This window comes from Giraffa tippelskirchi, chromosome 4 (assembly GCF_054371585.1).
Source record: "Giraffa tippelskirchi isolate mGirTip1 chromosome 4, T2T-mGirTip1v1.2.pri, whole genome shotgun sequence".
In the NCBI taxonomy this organism is placed as follows: Eukaryota; Metazoa; Chordata; class Mammalia; order Artiodactyla; family Giraffidae; genus Giraffa; species Giraffa tippelskirchi.
This window is the reverse complement of record NC_137278.1, coordinates 191,049,847-191,070,189: the sequence shown is the minus strand read 5'-3', so window position 1 is coordinate 191,070,189 and position 20,343 is coordinate 191,049,847. Positions and strand designations below refer to the sequence as shown.

Genomic DNA, 20,343 nt, shown 5'->3' with positions numbered 1-20,343 from the left:
TCACTCCATCATTTCTCTTGTTCAAATATCACCTTTTCAGAGTAACTTTCCCTGACAACTGTTTTAAACATAGCATCCCTTACTCTATCTCTATGCTCTGCTATATTTTAAAATAGCATTTCCCTCTACAGTATGTTTTAAATTCTTTTTTTTATTGAAATATGGTTGATTTATAATATTGTGTTAGTTTCAGGTATATATCAAAGTGATTCAGTTATACACATATTGGGTGTATATTATACAATTATATATACATTTTTTTTGGTTCTTTTATACTATAGGTTATTGCAAGACATTGAGTATAGTTCCCTGTATACAGTAGGTTCTTGCTGGTTATCTATTTTACATATGAAAGTGAAAGTGTTAGCTGCTCAGTCACGTCCAACTCTCTGCAATCCCACGGACGGTAGTCCACCAGACTTCTCCATGGGATTCTCCAGGCAAGACTTCTGGAGTGGGTTGCTATTCTCTTTTCTAGGAGATCTTCTTGATCCAGGGATCGAACCCCCATCTTTTGCATTACAGGCAGATTCTTTACCATCTGAGCCACCAGGGAATCCTAAACTCCTTATTTGTCCCTCCCCACCCTTTCCCTTTGGTAACTGTAAGTTTGTTTTTTAACTACATCACATTAGAGTAATATTCGTTTCTTTTTGTCTCTCTTAGAAGAATATAAGCTTCCTGAGGGGAGATACTCTGCACAAATGAATTTTCAGCACTTTGAACAGTGCTTGAGGCCTAGAAGGCTTTCAGTTAACAGTGCTGAATGGATTAGGTCTAAGTCTGTGTTTGAGACTTCTCTATGGAGGGGAGGGGCTTGCCCCTAAATTATGTGGTGTCGTTCTACAACGTCCGTTTATTCAGGGCAGAGCTCTTTTTGACACAACATCAATATTTTTGATATTTGTGTGTTTTTTATTTGCTCATAAAACACTGTGCCCCTGTAAGAACATCTCTAAATTTTTCCTGATACTGCATGTGATGCTTTGATTATTTCTGAAGCCATTCTCTAAGTCACTAATATATTTGTCCCTCCTGTCTGCAGATACTTTGAAGGTGGTAGAGTAGAGCTAAAAATATTCAGAGGTAGCAAAGCCATCAGCTTTGTTTCAACCTTGTGCACTGACTGCTTTTGTGTCTTATCCTAGCATCTGGTATAAAAACAAAAATCTTTAACACAGGAAGATATTTAAGTCCTCAAGCAATCTATTATTGTCACAGACAATGAACAAGGCAGCTTTTAAAAACACCAAACAATGTTCTCTAACCTGTCTTTCCAGGCACCCACCTTGCTACCACAAAGAGAATGTTATCAGATTCATCTCAAATAGCCTTACTTTTATATAACTTAGAATGTAATGGTTTTTTTTTTTAAGTTACATGTTTGTATAGTGTTTGTTCCTTTCTGGAGAAATTTCACATCAAGTATATTTTCCTTATATGTCAAAGCAGGCATGGCTGCTCCCATTTCACATGGGACAAATCAGAGTTCATTGATATCCTTAGGTCACTTAGCTAGCTAATGACTGAGTCAGGACACAATCTTCAGCCTTCTGTGCTTACTGATTTTGAATGTTGAAGTAGTAAGGTCACCGCCTGTGATTCCCAGTATGCGTGCAAGCATGCTCAGTTGCTTCAGCCTTGTCCGACTCTTTGTGACCCCATGGACTGTAGCCCACCAGGCTCCTCTGTCCATGGGATTCTCCAGGCAAGAATACAGGAGTGGGTTACCATTGCCTTCTCTGAGTGATCTTCCTGACCCAGGGATTGAACCCGTGACTCCTGCATTGCAGGCGGATTCTTTACTGCTGAGCCACGAAAGAAGCCCCGATTCCCATTATATAGACTTCCTGTTTTCTAGATTTGAAAACATATTAGTAAGCTTACAAAAGAAACATTGAAGGAACGGAAGTGTGTTTGGTAAAGCTGTGAGGCTTTTCACTCTCCCCTTTGCCCCATCACCACTTTTATGAAGATAAAATCAGATGCTTTTACTGGAAGTGGGCACAAAAGGGCACTATGGAATGGGAGGGAAATAAGGGGAGAGGAGTGTATATAAGAGTGGTGTATATAAGATAAGAACATGTGTATTAAGGCTCTAGGATCCAACTCTGTCTTTTTCATTCCTCCTCCCAGAAGCTTAGCTCTGTCTAGTACACAAGCCAGTCTTGACCAGTTGTCCACAGTCTCAGGCCACCAGGTAATGGGTTCCAGCATTTGCTATCATGGATCAAGTATCTGATATGAACTGTGGGAAATTCTATACCCATCAAGTCCTTGCCCTCTTTGGCCTTCTTTGACTGCAGCAATCACTTTGTATGATTGGGTTGCTGTTTGGAGCCCTGGCCTGAATACTGAATCATTTATCTGGGACCCTGATGTCCTGGTGGCTCAGACAGTAAAGAATCTGCCTGTGATGCAGGAGGTAGAGTTTTGATTCCTGGATTGGGAAGATCCCCTGGAGAAGGGAATGACAACCCACTCCAGTATTCTTGCATCAAGAATCCCATGGACAAGAGGAGCCTGGCGGGCTACAGTCCATGGGGTTGCAAAGACTCAGACATGACTGAGTGCCTAATATTTTCACTGATGCCCTACCAAGCCCCCAACAGCTCATACCCTGAGGACAGGTGGCTGGGTTCTGCTTTCTCCAGACTCAGGCCCTGATTGGGAATATGAAGTTATCAGTTGCTGGTAATACTGCTCCAACTGCCTGCCTGACTTTGAGCATGTCCTACTGGGTTCAATGCTAAAACCCCAATACCTTCCATCCTACCTGGAATGTAGTTGATAGTCAATGAATACATGAATGAATGAACAGAAACACTTTCTGACTTCCTATGTCCCCTCATTGGGGACAGCCTTTTAGAAGGACACTTGTCTATCTGTTTTAATGCAAGTTCATATACAGTGAGGCCAAACAAACTGAAATGCTCAAGTGCCAAATGAAGAAAGGTTTGTTGCTGTTGTTGTTTAGTTGCTAAGTCGTGTTTGACTCTTTTGCTATCCCATGGACTGTAACCTGCCAGGCTCCTTAGTCCATGAGATTCTCCAGGCAAGAATACTGGAGTGGGTTCCATTTTCTTCTCTAGGGGATCTTCCTGACCCAGGGATTGAATCCACGTCTCTCTGTGTGTCTCCTGCACTGGCACGTGGGGTCCTTACCACTAGTGCCACCTGGGGACCCCAGAAAAAGATTCATTTCAGGGTAATGCAAGGAGACTGGTGGTTCCTGCCCCAAAAAGCCCCCAGTTCCCTGAAAGCTTTCTGCAAAGCACTTTTAAAAGCCAGAGGAAGGAAGAGGGGTCACAGGATTTGTGACTGGCTTGTGTACAATTCTCTGATTGGCTGATGGTGAGGCAGCAGGGTGGTGTCACCAGGGTGAACATTATCAGTTCTTAAGCTCCAGGAGGCCTAGGGCTATGTGCTCATGGTCCTCTCTTCAGTTCAGTTTAGTTGCTCAGTCATGTCTGACTCTTTGTGACTCCACGGACTGCAGAACGCCAGGCTTCTCTGTCCATCACCAACTCCCAGAGCTTTCTCAAACTCATGTCCATCCAGTCGGTGATGCCATCCAACCATTTCATCCTCTGTTGTCCCCTTCTCCTCCCGCCTTCAATTTTCCCCAGCATCAGGGTCTTTTCCAATGAGTCAGTTCTTTGCATCAGGTGGCCAAAGGATTGCAGCTTCAGCTTCAGCATCAGTCCTTCCAATGAATATTCAGGACTGATTTCCTTTAGGATGGACTGGTTGGATCTCTTTGTTGTCCAAGGGACTCTCAAGAGTCGTCTCCAACACCACCATTCAAAAGTATCATTTCTTTGGCACTCAGCCTTCTTTATGGTCCAACTCTCATATCCATACATGATTACTGGAAAGACCATAGCTTTGACTAAATGGACCTTTGTCAGCAAAGTAATGTCTCTGCTTTTTAATATGCTGTCTAAGTTGGTCATAGCTTTTCTTCCAAGGAGCAAGCATCTTTTAATTTCATGGCTGCAGTCTTCATGGTCATCAAGTAGTTAACATCTTCCATTTGTTGGAGATGGGAAGGTTTTTTACATCTGCAAAACAACTCAGGAAATGTGCATCAAATACTGTTATCTAGGTACTTCAGAGAGGGGCTAGAGCAGAGGATGTGGGGAAGGGCCTGCCCCCCACCCCAAGGCCCCATGCGGCCCTGGTCAATTATGTCTAGACGAAACCTGAAAGACATCATCCTTTTGGACTTTGAGTCTTGGGCTCTCTATCATTTGCAGCAATTCAGTTAATTCAGTTTTTTCGAGCAAGCATGTGCTTATAAGGGTCTCCCAGTCACTTGCCTCTTTTTTATCCAAGATGTCTGCCATACCGCCACTGTCTGTAGTATAGAAAGATGGCCCCTTCCACTTTGGGGGACTATGAAAGCCATTTCGGAAACCAACAAATGTGCTTTCACTAAATGAATTCTAAAATTGCTATTTGAGGAGCAGGAAGGAGAAATCTCTGGCTCATGCTCAGGATTTTGAAGGCAGAATTAGATTTGGCAGTAGGAAAAATTCAATTCCATTTAACAGAGATTTATTTAATTTTAAAGTACTTTTATATGCTGTGAACGACAGGAACGAAAAAGAAGAGTCAGTCATGTACTCTGCTCTCTAGGGAATGACAATCCGGTGACTGAGAAAGATCCACTGATAATTGAGGGAGGCACAATAATTCCAGTATCTGGAAACTTTAGCAAGTGGAATAACGGGGTAAGGGTGGACATCCCCGGCCCCCAACTGGGGAAGGTTATCATGTATTTCTGGGAGATCAAGGGAGGGAGAGAAATTCCAGAGTACTAATAGCTTGTCCAGAAAGACTGATGGGATGGAGCCAAAGCAAAAACGATACCCAACTGTGGATATGACTGGTGATAGACACAGAGTCCGATGCTGTAAAGAGCAATATTGCATAGGAACCTGGAATGTTAGGTCCATGAATCAAGGCAAACTGGAAGTGGTCAAACAGGAGATGGCAAGAGTGAACGTCGACATTCTAGGAATCAGCGAACTAAGATGGACTGGAATGGGTGAATTTAACTCAGATGACCATTATATCTACTACTGTGGGCAATAATCCCTTAGAAGAAATGGAGTAGCCATCATGGTCAACAAAAGAGTCCAAAATGCAGTACTTGGATGCAATCTCAAAAACGACAGAATGATCTCTGTTCGTTTCCAAGGCAAACCATTCAATATCATGGTAATCCAAGTCTATGCCCCGACCAGTAACGCTGAAGAAGCTGAAGTTGAACGGTTCTATGAAGACCTAAAAGACCTCCTAGAACTAACATCCAAAAAAGATGTCCTTTTGATTATAGGGGACTGGAATGCAAAAGTAGGAAGTCAAGAAACACCTGGCGTAACAGGCAAGTTTGGCCTTGGAGTACAGAATGAAGCAGGGCAAAGGCTAATAGAGTTTTGCCATGAGAACGCACTGGTAATAGCAAACACCCTATTCCAACAACACAAGAGAACTCTACACTTGGACATCACCAGATGGTCAACACCAAAATCAGATTGATTATATTCTTTGCAGCCAAAGATGGAGAAGCTCTACACAGTCAGCAAAAACAAGACCAGGAGCAGACTGTGGCTCAGATCATGAACTGCTTATTGCCAAATTCAGACTTAAATTGAAGAAAGTAGGGAAAACCACTAGACCATTCAGGTATGACCTAGATCAAATCCCTTATGAGTATACAGTGGAAGTGACAAATAGATTTAAGGGACTAGACCTGATAGACAGAGTGCCTGACGAACTATGGACAGAGGTTCGTGACATTGTACAGGAGACAGGGATCAAGAAAATCCCCATGGAAAAGAAATGCAAGAAAGCAAAATGGCTGTCTGAGGAGGCCTTACAGATAGCTGGGAAGAGAAGAGAAGTAAAAAGCAAAGGAGAAAAGGAAAGATATTCCCATCTGAATGCAGAGTTCCAGAGAATAGCAAGGAGAGATAAGAAAGCCTTCCTCAGCGATCAGTGCAAAGAAATAGAGGAAAACAACAGATTGGGAAAGACAGAGATCTCTTCAAGAAAATTAGGGATACCAAAGGAACATTTCATGCAAAGATAGGCTCGATAAAGGACAGAAATGGTATGGACCTAACAGAAGCAGAAGATATTAAGAAGAGGTGGCAAGAATACACAGAAGAACTGTACAAAAAAGATCTTCACGACCCAGATAATCACGATGGTGTGATCACTCACCTAGAGCCAGACATCCTGGAATGTGAAGTCAAGTGGGCCCTAGACAGCATCACTACGAACAAAGCTAGTGGAGGTGATGGAATTCCAGTTGAGCTATTTCAAATCCTCAAAGGTGATGCTGTGAAAGTGCTGCGCACGATATGCCAGCAAATTTGGAAAACTCAGCAGTGGCCACAGGACTGGAAAAGGTCAGTTTTCGTTCCAATCCCAAAGAAAGGCAATGCCAAAGAATGCTCAAACTACTGCACAATTGCACTCATCTCACATGCTAGTAAAGTAATGCTCAAAATTCTCCAAGCCAGGCTTCAGCAAGACATGAACCGTGAACTTCCAGATGTTCAAGCTGATTTTAGAAAAGGCAGAGGAACCAGAGATCAAATTACCAATATCCGCTGGATCATCGAAAAAGCAGGAGAGTTCCAGAAAAACATCTATTTCTGCTTTATTGACTATGCCAAAGCCTTTGACTGTGTGGATCACAGCAAGCTCTGGAAAATTCTGAAAGAGATGGAAATACCAGACCATCTGACCTGTCTCTTGAGAAACCTGTATGCAGGTCAGGAAGCAACAGTTAGAACTGGACATGGAACAACAGACTGGTTCCAAATAGGAAAAGGAGTACGTCAAGGCTGTATATTGTCACCCTGCTTATTTAACTTATATGCAGAGTACATCATGAGAAACGCTGGGCTGGAAGAAACACAAGCTGGAATCAAGATTGCCAGGAGAAATATCAATAACCTCAGATATGCGGATGACACCACCCTTATGGCAGAGAGTGAAGAAGAACTAAAGAGCCTCTTGATGAAGGTGAAGGAGGAGAGTGAAACAGTTGGCTTAAAGCTCAACGTTCAGAAAACTAAGATCATGGCATCTGGTCCCATCACTCCATGGGAAATAGATGGGGAAACAGTGGAAACAGTGTCAGACTTTATTTTTTTGGGCTCCAGAATCACTGCTGATGGTGACTGCAGCCATGAAATTAAGAGATGCTTACTCCTTGGAAGGAAGGTTATGGCCAACCTAGATAGCATATTTTAAAAGCAGAGACATTACTTTGTCAACAAAAGTCCGTCTAGTCAAGGCTATGGTTTTTCCAGTAGTCATGTATGGATGTGAGTGTTGGACGGTGAAGAAAGCTGAGTGCCGCAGAATTGATGCTTTTGAGCTGTGGTGTTGGAGAAGACTCTTGAGAGTCCCTTGGACTGCAAGGAGATCCAATCAATCCATCCATCCTAAAAGAGATCAATCCTGGGTGTTCATTGGAAGGTCTGATGTTGAAGCTGAAACTCCAATACTTTGGGCACCTCATGCGAAGGGTTGACTCATTGGAAAAGACCCTAATGCTGGGTAGGACTGGGGGCGGGAGGAGAAGGGGACGACAGAGGATGAGATGGTTGGATGGCATCACCGACTCGATGAACATGGGTTTGGGTAGACTCCGGGAGTTGGTGATGGACAGAGAGGCCTGGCGTGCTGCAATTCATGGGGTCGCAAAGAGTCGGACACGACTGAGCGACTGAACTGAACTGAATAGCTTGTCCTTGATGAATGAAATGAAGTAAATTGAATTTAAAATTTGGATTAGTTAATACACTCCAGTGATCAAAACCCCAAACAGTTTCAGGTGACACATAATAAGTCTTACTCTCACCAAGTTCCCTTCCAGCCCATCCCCTACTCCTAGTCCTTATAGGTAAGTTTTTGTATTGGTTTCTTTGAATTCTCCCAGGGCTATTTTATGTAAACAAGGCAGATAAGAATTCATATTCTTATTTCATTCCTTTCTTACACAAAAGTTTACATTAAGTCCTGTCTCCATCCTGGTTTATTTTCATCACAATATATCCTAGAGATGATTCTGTATCAACCAATAAAGAGCTTCTTCATTCTGTTTTTTAAAAAATAAGCCTGTGAAAAGTCTTGCAGTTTATTTAACCAACTCCCTTGGTGGTGGCAGGGGGGTTTCCAACAGTTTTCCATTAAAAGTATTGTTGCACCAACATACACTGTTCAATTTCACTTATATGAGGTACCTTCTAGAATAAATTCATAGAGTCAGAAAGTACATTGGTAGACTCCAGGGGCCGGGGGTGGGTGGGTAGGGGGGATGAAGACTTAATGTTTAATGGGGACAAAATTTCAGTTTAAGAAGGTGAGTAATTCAGGAGATGGATGATGGTGAGAGTTGCACATCAATGTGAATGCACTTAGTACCTCTGAATTGCACAGTTAAATAGGGTTAAAATAGTATGTTTTATATTCTATGACTCTTGTCACAATTAAAAATATTATTGCAACATTGAAATACTTCATTTCATATGTGGGCAGGTGTATGTGTGTGTGTGTGGGGGGGGGGTGTGTTAGTTGCTCAGTTCTGTCCAACTCTTTGCGACCCCATGGCCTGTATCCTGTCAGGCTCCTCTGTCCATGGGGTTCTCTAGGCAAGAATACTGGAGTGGGTAGCCATTCCCTTCTCCAGGAGATCTTCCTGACCCAGGGATTGAACCTGGGTCTCCTGCATTGCAGGCAAATTCTTTACCCTCTGAGCCACCAGCAGGTGTATACGTAAGCCAAATACCCAAAGTAGGACTGCTCAGAATTTTCTCTCTTTTATTTTTTATATTTCAGTCGGTCTCATCATTATTCCCGGTCTCAGAGACACTTGCTGTGTCACAGAGACTCTCAAGGACCAAAGGACTGGGTGTCTTCTGGTTGAATTCTCGTTCCAAGAGGAGATGTAAGGTGAGACCTTAAGAGACCTGCTACATCCTAAGATCTAGGAAGCCATTTATTTCCACAAGACCCACTTATTGGACTGACTCTATTATCACATCCTGACTTCAAATTCCATTGATATTTGTGTCAGCCTAGTCAGTGGCTTGCTCTGCCCTCATTCACCTGTGCAGCCAACAAATGTTTACTGGCTACTTACCAGACCTTAAGGATCCCTGGAAAGGGGAATGGCCACCTGCTGTAGGATTCTTGCTGGGGAAATTTCAGGGGCAGAGGACCTGTTGGGTTACAGTCCATAGGGTCGCAAAGAGTCTGACATGACTGAGAGACTAGCACTAACACACTACCAGACCTTAAGCTCTGATAGACGCTGCAGTTCGAGTGGACTAATATTTGGCCCCTGCTCTTTAGCTCACAATCTAGACAGAGATGGAAATATCTAAGTATGCATTCAGTATGGCAGAGATTGTTCTAAACATGTGTGTAGGTTGAACTTGGCCTCCAGAATCCCCACGTCCTCTGTGTATGTTCTTGGCAACCTATTGGGATTCCTCACTGTCACTTGCCATGTGCTTCTCATAAAGCATGGAAACTTGGGTCAGAAAACTCTCTCATTTTGGTTTAACCTGTGTTACTTAATAGCTTGTTGTGTTTTGGAAAATCTAAACCATCATTTGAAATGGCTGTGAGTATCAAATGATATAAAAGCTGAAAAGTGCTTTGCAAATTATTGTTGGCATTTAGTCTCTCCTAGAAAATAACACTGTGAGTGAGAACTGTCAAGGTTGTGGGAATAATTTTAATACTTGGCTCTGGACTGTGAGAACCTCTCAAATTGTCCTTCTTTTCTGGGTTGATTTGTCCAGGTGACCGGCAGTCAAAGGCAGACATTAAACTTTTCCTGTAAGGGCAGTTGGTGCACCTTCTCAGGTGGGCTCCGTGTGCTACTTACAGAGGTGCCAAGTTGGCCCACCTGTCCTTGTCACTGTTGGTGTCCCTTCGTCACCACTGAGGCCCTGAGCTGACCGTCTTTCTCTCACCAAGGGGGGCTTTAGGAGATGACGTCCCTGGGAACTGTACCAGAAAGTATGAGAGTAGTACCCGAAGTATTCCTGCCTACAGACGACAGGTCAAAGTCAGCACACGGTCAGAATCAGGCATCTGTATTAGCCAGCGTGTGATCAGGAAAAGAAAGCCCAGGCCCAGGCCAGGGGATCCCGCAGAAAAGATGTTATATGGGGAGTGCATGTCAAAGGTAATGGAGGGGCTAAGAAGTCTCTCTCTCTTGGAGAGAATAGAGAGACAACTCAGGAACAGTAACATTCACAGTCAGCCGCCACCTCTTGGGTGGGAAAGAACAGGGGAGCAGGAGGCAATTATTATCAGTGGCCAGAGGACAGACCTACTAGTGGTCTGTCTTGGATCACAGAGCAGCCCCAGCACAAGGATGGGAATTAGAGAGAGGGGGAGATTCTGTCTTCTTCCTTGATCCTCTCCTCTAGGCCCCTGCTGGTATCTTCTGTGAGCAGATCCTAGTGAGAAAACCATTGGCAAGTGAGCCTGGGAAATAGATTGTGTGAGAGAAAGTCAGGGAATGCATCTGAGAGCAAACAGGCAAATGACCAACACAGAATCTCAGCTCTCTTAAAAAGTGTTTCCTCTAAGTGGGGAAGGTTGCTTCCAACTTCCCTCTTTGTTTTCCTGAAGTTATATTCTTTTGTCTTGAGGCCTATCAGGTTTTATAAAACTTGAATTTTTCGTTTTTATTGGAGTATAGTTGCTTTACAATGATGTGTTAATTTCCACTGTACAGCAAAGGGAATCAGCCATACATATATATATCCCCTCCCTTTTAGAGTTCCTTCCCATTTACGTCACCACAGAGCACTGAATAGAATTCCCTGTGCTGTACAGCAGGTTCTCATTAGTTACCTGCTTTACGTGTGCATACTGAGTTGCTTCAATCAGGTCTGACTCTGTGCAGCCCTATGGACTGTAGACTGCCAGGCTCCTCTGTCCATGGGGTTTTCTGGGCAAGAGTACTGGGGTGGGTTGCTGTGTGCTCCTCCAGGGGATCTTCCCGACCCAGGGATGGAACCCACATCTCTTATGTCTCCTGCACTGGCAGGTGAGTTCTTTACCACTAGTGCCACCTGGGAAGCTCTATTTTATACCTAGTATCAGGAGTGTAAATGTGTCAACCCCAGTCTCCCAATTCATACCACTATCCTCCTTTCCCCTTGGTATCCTTACATTAGATCTATGCATTTATATATCCAATGGAATATTACTCAGCCATAAAAGGAATGACATTGGGTCATTTGTAGAGACATGGATGGACCTAGAGACTGTCATAGACAGTGAAATAAATCAGAAAGAGAAAAATAAATACCGTATATTAATGCATATATGTATGGAAACTAGAAAAATTGTATATGCATGCTCAGTCATGTCTAACTCTTTGTGACCCCATGGACAGTAGGCTCCTCTGTCCATGGGATTTCCCAGGCAAGAATACTGAAGTGGGTTGCTATTTCCTTCTCCAGTGGATCTTCCCAAACCAGGGATAGAACCCACATCAACTTGCATCACCAAGACTGTAGAGATGATCTCATTTGCAAAGCAGAAATAGAGTCACAGACATAGAGGCCTATCAGGTTTTACATTCTTTGTTACTCTTTCTTCCTGCAGGCCCACTGAGTCTGGAGCAGAGAGTACTTCCCTCAGGCTCAGTTGGGACCATCCATCCACATTCCTCCCTTTCTCTTTGATTCCTACAATTGACTAGCAAGTTCGTTCATCAGTTGCTTGGTTGGATGCATAGGTAGGAAGGGAAAGGCCAGGATAAACAAGTCACCTCTAAGCATCGTCATCCAGAAGCCAGAGATTCATGAGAAGGAGCAAGATGATTGCTGAGGCTTCGCCTCTGTTATTACTTACTCCTCTTCTGGTGGTTACAGGGAAAAACTTTAAATCACTTTACTGTCAGCCTCAGTCTTCTAGTCCTGATTAGAATGATAGCATTTTAGAGCTAGAAAGGTTGTTAGAAATCATCAGTCCCAACGTTTTCTTCTCCTTCGTTTTATAAACAGTGGAAATGAGGTCCAGTGAGGTTAAGTGACACAGTGAAGATCACATAACAACCTAGCCATGTGAGCAGATTTTAAAACACTCTTTTTCCATCTGCCAGCGTCAAATTTCAGTCAAGTTCCATACTGATTCACTATCTTAATTCTGCTGCTGCTGCTGTTCAGGCGCTAAGTCATGCCTGATTCTTTGCGACCCCATGGACCATAGCCCGCTAGGCTGCTCTGACCATGGAGTTCTCCAGACAAGAATACTAGAGTGGGTTGCCATTTCCTCCTCCAAGGGATCTTCCTCACCCAGGGATTGAACTCTCGTCTCCTGCTTGGCAGGCATATTCTTTACCACTGAGCCACATGGAACGCCCCATCAACTTAATAGATTCTTCCAAAAACATTTAAACACTTGCACTCCTACTACTTCAGAATTTCTCAGCATAGAAGATCAGTTCAGGTGGTCTCCGATCACTTTCGGAAGACTTTTATTTTCTCCTGCTGCTTCCGCCTCACCCAATACAAATTGTTCTGAGTTGAGGAACATCTCCAGTGAGTTCAGGTTGAAATTGGCCCATGGCTTAGGGTATCAGAGGAAGACTCCCCCTTTCCCCAGTGTTGTTTGTGGTTCAAGTATGCGGGGGCTCTTTCTGTGAGGAGTTCTACAATTTTATTGCCAGTAAAGTAAAGTGGAAAACCAATACTATCATTTTCACTGTAGATTTTATTTCCCTGGTGATGCATGAAGAAATTGGTTCAGCAAAGAAGCCAGCTGGAAGTGTGAAAATCTGCAGAGCTCAGATCCACAGGCACGCCGGAGAGGATGTGGAATCTAGGGAAGCAGGAAGGTCCAATCCTTGGTGTGACGGCTGATCCCACAAGGCCTCTCCCCAGCTTCAGCCAGGGACTTCTGTAGTTTCGTTTTTAGTGTGAGTTAAAAAGGAGAAAAAGATATACCAAGAGGAAAAAGATAGAAAAATGAAGGGGGGAGAAGCACAACAGAAACAGAGAACAAAGGAAAAGAAAGACACAGGAGATGCTCCCGTAGGAACAAAGGGCCAGGAGGAAATAAAAATCAAAGGGGGCCACATATCACCAAAAAGTGCATTGCAGGGAAATGTGACTTTTTCTTTTTCTTTTTTTGGTCTGCAGCACAAAGCTGAATTAGCTATTTTTATCAGTGTGAGGTAATCAGACTCAAGGCATGTTTCTTTGCAGAGAAATCAGGGTGATGAAAAGAATAGGTCACCCTGGTTTACAGCTGCAGGGAGTGACGCCCTGAGATCTTACATGGGTTGGAGTTGAGAATCTCGGGGCAGGGGACCACTGTCTTAATCTCCTGGGGATGAGGGTTCACACATACCAGTCCTCTGAGTGCACTGGTTAAACGTTCATTCCTTCTTTGGCCACTTGCTCTGATGCAGTCGTGATGACACCAACTTAGCATAAAGATTAATTCACATGTCTTTTCTCAGTTGTTGTGAGTCAATATTTGGTTAGAGATTGGCCATCCTCAAGTTTGGAAGACAGAGCAGTGAGTGGGAGGCAAAACTTCCTGGGTTAACAGCGGGGTGGGAAGGCGTTGGGGTAAAGAACCCACCTGCCAATGTAGGAGACACAGGAGATGTGGGTTTGATCCCTGGGTTTGAAAGATCCCCTAGAGAAGGACAAGTCAAAGAACCCTAACCCAACCAATAGATGCTCTGATTTACCATTTTTAAAAGATTGTTTTTAACGTGGTCCATTTTTAAAGTCTTTATTGAATTTATTACCATATTGCCTCTCTTTTATGTTTTGGTCCTTTGACCATGAGGTATTTGGACTTCCCAGGTGGTGCTAGAGGTAAAGAACCCACCTGTCAATGCAGGAGACTCAGGAGATGTAGGTTCAATCCTTGGGCCAGGAAGATCCCCTGGAGAAGGAAATGGCAACCCACTCCAGTACTCTTGCCTGGAAAATTCCATGGACAGAGGAGCCTGGTGGGCTACAGTGCATGGGGTCACAAAGAGTTGGACACGACTGAGTACACACACATATACATATACATGTGGGATCCCAGCTTCTTGACTAGGGATCGAATCTGTACTCTCTGGAACTAGAAGAAAAGTCCCAACCACTGGACCACCAGGGAAGTCCCAATGCTCTATCTTATTATCAAATCACTGACTTTCCCAATCTATGTTTTGAATCTCTAGCTTTTCCAATAATAAATACTTTCTGGACCTGAAATAGATGAATATCCCCTCAGTATAATGGTACATCTAATAAGCCCTGTTATGGCACATCTAATAATCCTCAATCCCTCTCTTTCCCTTGTGGCTTAGCTGGTAAAGAATCTGCCCGCAATGTGGGAGACCTGGGTTTGATCCCTGGGTTGGGAAGATCCCCTGGAGAAGGCAACGGTTACCCACTCCAGTATTCTGGCCTGGAGAATTCCATGGACTGTATAGTTCATGGGGTTGCAAAGAGTCGGACACAACTGAGCGAATGCCACTTTCACTTTTAAAACCCTCTTAAACCCCTGAAGCATCCATTCTATCTTTAAAGGCTATAAAAGAAGGTTTGCAAATGTCCATAGATAAACACATGGCTCTGAATAGGAGAGGCAGCAGTCTGGTGCAAAAGGTGAATCCCAGTTCTATAACCAGTAAGTTGCTTCATCTTTTCAGTACTTGTAATTTCCTTTCAATAGCATGGATTTCATAGGGTTGATGAGGAGACTGACTGAGCTCACCTAAGTCAGGGTCACTTGGCAGCTGGCACGTAACGGGTTGAGTCTCCACATTTGCTTGGGGCAATGCATTCAGTGATGTCCACAGTGAATGCAGATGAGGGACTTCAGAATACTTGGAAATGTGGGTCCTTGACCAAGGTCACTGAGCTCAAAGCTTCTGATAAGATGGGACAGAATGACACCTATGAGCCTAAAGATCAGAGAAGCAGAAAGGGGTCTTGTTGAAGAGATGATAGAACAGAAGGAGGGCCTTAAAGAGAGAGAGAGAGAGTTACACCAAGAGAAATCAGAGCGCTGAAGAGGACAGAAACTTGTACTCAGAATATGTCTCTTGAGTTATCTCTGCTTCTGAAAGCCCACTTTGTTCTGTAAACTGATACCTGATGGCCGGATTATGAGGCTATTGAACCAGAGCACCAGGTTGGAAAGACTGGAGCTGGCATGAAGCTGAGGCAATCTGCATAAGCTACAATTTCTGCAAACGACTAAGGCTCTCATTAAGCAAACTTTAATTTCTGTGTGTTCTCTCCACTGTACCTTAAAATAAATGTATTCTTTATGATCTGGAGACATGCCTACTCTTCTCATTTGGAAGAAATATAAATGTTGGTAGCATGCTCTCTGGAGGATGTTCATACCTATCCTCATTAAGGGAAGAAGTAATGAGAGAGCGGGAGATTAGTTAGTTGGGGAATCAAGGAAGAGAGGGAATTGACACCTCCGGGCTTAATCTTGAAAATTGTTCTGGTGCAGGCGGCAACATGCTGCTGAGCAGAGGAGGAATGGGATGGGGGAATGCCAAAAAAAAAAAAAAAGAAGAAGAGGGGAAAGAAAAAAATGATCATCAAAATATAATAAATAGACCTAGAGATTATCATATTAAGTGAAAAAAGCTAAAGACAAACATCACAGATACCATCAGTTCAGTCAGTTCAGTCGCTCAATCGTGCCTGACTTTGCAACCCCATGGACTGCAGCATGCCAGGTCTACCTGTCCATCACCAACTCCCAGAGTTTATTCAAACTCATGTCCATTGAGTCGCTAATGTCATTCAACCATCTCATCCTCTGTCATCCCCTTCTCCTCCTGCCTTCAATCTTTCCCAGCATCAGGGTCTTTTCCAATGAGTCAGTTCTTCACATCAGTTGGCCAAAGTATTGGAGCTTTAGCTTCACATCAGTCCTTCCAATGAATATTCAGGACTGATTTCCTTTAGGATGGACTGGTTGAATCTCCATGCTGTCTAAGGGACTCTCAAGAGTCTTCTCCAACACCACAGTTCAAAAGCATCAATTCTCCTGCATTCAGCTTTCTTTATAGTCCAACTCTCACATCCATACATGACTGACTAGATGGACCATTGTTGGCAAAGTAATGTCTCTGCTTTTTAATATCCTGTCTAGGTTGGTCATAACTTTTCTTCCAAAGAGCAAGTGTCTTTTAGGGCTACAGTCACTATCTGCAGTGATTTTGGAGCCCAAGAAAATAAAGTCTGTCACTATTTCCATTGTTTCCCCATCTGTTTCCCATGAAGTGGGACTAGATGCCATGATCTTCATTTTTTGAATGTTGAGTTTTAAGCCAACTTTTTTATTCTGCTCTTTCACTTTCATCAAGAGGCTCTTCAGTTCCCCTTCACTTTATGCCATAAGGGTGGTGTCATCTATGTAACTGAGGTTATTGATATTTCTCCCAGAAAACTTGATTCCAGCTTTCACTTCACCCAGCCTGGCATTTCACATGATACACAAGTTAAATAAGCAGAGTGACAATGTACAGCCTTGACGTACTCCTTTCCCAATTTGGAACCAGTCTGTTGTTCCATGTCCAGTTCTAACTGTTGCTTCTTGACCTGCATACAGATTTCTCAGGAGGCAGGTCACGTGGTCTGGTATTCCCATCTCTTTTAGAATTTTCCACAGTTTGTTGTGATCTACACAGTCAAAGGCTTTGGAGTAATCAATAAAGCAGAAGTAGATGTTTTTCTGGAATTCTCTTGCTCTTTCTATGATCCAACAGATGTTGACAATTTGATCTCTGGTTCCTCTGCCTTTTCTAAATCCAGCTTGAACATATGGAAGTTCACAATTCATGTACTGTTGAAGCCTCGCTTGGAGAATTTTGAGCATTACTTTACGAGCGTGTGAGATGAGTGCAATTGTGCAGTAGTTTGAACATTCTTTGGCAGTGCCCTTCTTTGGCTTGGAATGAAAACTGACCTTTTCCAGTCCTGTGGCCACTGCTGAGTTTTCCAGATTTGCTGGAATAGTGAGTGCAGCACTTTCACAGCATCATTTCAGGATTTGAAATAGCTCAACTGGAATTCCATCACCTCCAGTAGCTTTGTTCATAGTGATGCTTCCTAAGGCCCACTTGACTTCACATTCTAGGATGTTTGGTTCTAAGTGAGTGATCACACCATCGTGGTTATCTGGGTCATGAAGATCTTTTTTTGTATAGTTCTTCTGTGTGTTCTTGCCACCTCTTCTTAATATCTTCTGCTTCTGTTAAGCCCGTACCATTTCTGTCCTTTATTGAGCCTATCTTTGCATGAAATGTTCCCTTGGTATCTCTAATTTTCTTGAAGAGATCTCTAGTCTTTCCCATTCTATTGTTTTCCTTTATTTCTTTGCTAACTTTAGATGCCATATGTGGCATCTAAAAAAAAAAAAAAGATACAAATAAATATATTTACAAAACAGAAAGATACTCACAGACATAGAACACAAACTTACTGTTAACAAAGAGGAGAGGAGAAAGAGAGGGATAAATTAGGAAGTTGGAATTAACATAAACACACTATCATATATGAAATAGATAAACAAAGGACCTGCTGTATGGGACAGGGAACTATACTTAATATGTCAAAATAACCTATAAAGGAAAATAATCTGAAAAAGATATGTATATATCATTAAAAAGATATATATAAGCTTCCCTGGTGGCTCAGACGGTAGTGTGTGCAATGCAGGGGACCCAGTTTTGATCCCTGGGTCAGAAAAATTCCCCTGGAGAAGGAAATGGCAACCCACTGCAGTATCCTTGCCTGGAAAATTCCATGGACAGATACAACTGAATCACTTTGCTGTACATCTGAAACTAACACGACACTGTAAATCAATTATACCTTAACAAAATTTTTAAAAATATATAATGAAGTGCTAAGCTATTTTAAGTAGCAGCTTTGGTATGACATCTTTATTCAGTCATAGATGGCATTTATTAAAAATGCTCCAGTTTCTCAAGCTGTTTCAACACATGAAGCAGAGAGAGAGAAGCCCAAGAGTTAAACTGGTGATTTAAACCCAAGAGTTAAACTACAGCTAGATTCCTCATCTCTCCGTGCTGTGTGGGACGCCAGTCTGATGACAGCGACAATAGCTAAACAGGTCTCTGAATTGGAATTGTCATAGGGCTCTTTGTTGAGTTCATCTACCTTACTTAGCATTTTAAGTCTCTCCGGCTTAATGAAATGTCATCTTTTCAAAGTCGGAGACCAAATAATTGTTTAAAGTGAATCAGAATGTGAAAGGTGAAGGTTTTCATAACTTGATGCTTAATTCATTGTGATACCGCGGATCGTGCTTCACACTCACTAAAGGATGTCCTATTTCAGGACGTGTGACCTTTCACCACCGCACGCTTCACCAATTACAGCACTTCCCTTTCTCTCGAGTAGCTGAGGGGAGGTGGTTTCAATTTCCAATATTCTGATGAACTGGATATGGACATAAAATCCAATTATCAGAGAATGAAAATTTCTTCTTCTCTGGATGATGGCTTTACCTTTTCAACCTTTCTGTTTCTTCTACCCTCTCTTCGAGTTAATCTTCTTGAAGACCAACTCATTTCTCCCCGGTTCAAATCTTTCAATAACAGGACTTCCCTGGTGGCCCAGTGGTTAAAACTCTGCACTTCCATTGCAGGGAGCATGAGTTCAATCTTCGATTTAGGAACAAAGACCCTGCAAGTTGAACAGACAAAGCAAACCAAAAACCTTCAATAACCTCCCATAACCCATAGAATAAAGCTGTCACTCAAGATTGTTCATGATCGCTCCTAAATGTATCTACTTTTACACAGATTTCTGTGCCCTCTGTGCCCCTCACACTCTTCTTCATAAATATCCTGACCTTTCTCCATGCTTGGTGTTCCCTCCACAGAGGAACTCCTTCTGCCCTGTCTCTGCATCCTCAAATCCTGCCCATTTCTGAAGACTCAGGTCAGTTCCCTCCTCTTTGGAAAGTCTTTCTCAACCTCTCCCTCTCCCCTACCTTCTGGTTTTACTAATATGTTCCTCTTCTGAAACCTCATAGTCTTTCTTTTTCTCTATAATATTTTCTTTTTTTAAATTATTGAAGTATATTTGATTTCCAGTGTCATGTTAATTATGCTGTTGCTGCTGCTAAGTCGCTTCAGTTGTGTCCGACTCTGTGCAACCCCATAGACGGCAGCCCACCAGGCTCCTCTGTCCCTGGGATTCTCCAGGCAAGAATACTGGAGTGGGTTGCCATTTCCTTCTCCAATGCACGCATGCATGCTAAGTTGCTTCAGTTGTGTCTGACTCTGTGCGACCCGATGGACAGCAGCCCTCCAGGCTCTTCTGTCCACAGGATTCTCCAGGAAAGAATACTGGAGTGGGTTGCCATTTCTTTCTCCCATGTTAATTATGGTGTATAGTAAAGTGATTCAGTTATATATATATTCTTTTCATTATAACTTATTACAATATATTGAAAAGTCTTCCTACGCTATACAGTAGGACCTTGTTTATCTGTTTTACATATGGTAGTTTGTATCTGCTGATCTCAAACTCCTAACTGATCACCCCCCTCCTTTGGGAACCACAAGTTTGTTTTCCAGGTCTGTGAGCATGTTTCTGTTTTGTAAATAAGTTCCTTTGTGTCATTTTTTAGATTTCACGTATAAGTGATATATGATATTTGTTTTTGACGTACTTCACTTGGTCTGAGAATCTCTAGGGCCATCTATACTGCTGTAAATGGCAGTATTTCACTCTTCTTTGTGACTGAGTAATATTCCATTGTATATCTGCATCACTTCTTCTTTATCCTTTCATCTATTGATGGACATTTAGATTGCTTCTCTGTCTGGTAATTGTAAATAGGGCTACTGTGAATTTTATGGTGTATGTATCTTTTCAAATTAGAGCCTTCTCCAAGTATATGCTCAGGAGTAGGATTGCTGGGTTATATGGTAGTTCTATTTTTAGGTTTTAAGGAATCTCCGTACTGTTCTCAATAGTGACTGTATCAATTTACACTCCTACCAACAGCATAAGAAGGTTTCTTTTTCTCTACACCGTCTCCAGCATTTATTGTTTGTAGACTTTTTAATTATGGCCAGTCTGACTAGTGTGAAGTGATACCTCTGTAGTTTTGATTTGCCTTTCTCTGGTAATTAGAGATACTGAGCATCTTTCATGTGTCTATTGGCCATCTGTATGCCTCCTTTGGAGAAATGTCTTTTTAGTCTTTTGCACATGGAATCTCATATTCTTAATATCTGCCTCTTTGGGGAAATGATTTTCCCCTTTAAAC

At 42.7% G+C, this 20,343-nt stretch overlaps 1 long non-coding RNA gene across 1 annotated transcript; it reads right to left on the bottom strand.

Moving 5' to 3' along the window:
- Positions 1-744: 744 nt before the first annotated feature.
- On the bottom strand, positions 745-5,931 carry LOC145545241 (uncharacterized). Its single transcript, XR_014081963.1, has 2 exons — positions 2,536-5,931; positions 745-1,640 (listed from the first exon to the last, which is right to left on the bottom strand). It is a non-coding gene; the product is annotated as an uncharacterized LOC145545241 (long non-coding RNA).
- Positions 5,932-20,343: the final 14,412 nt, after the last annotated feature.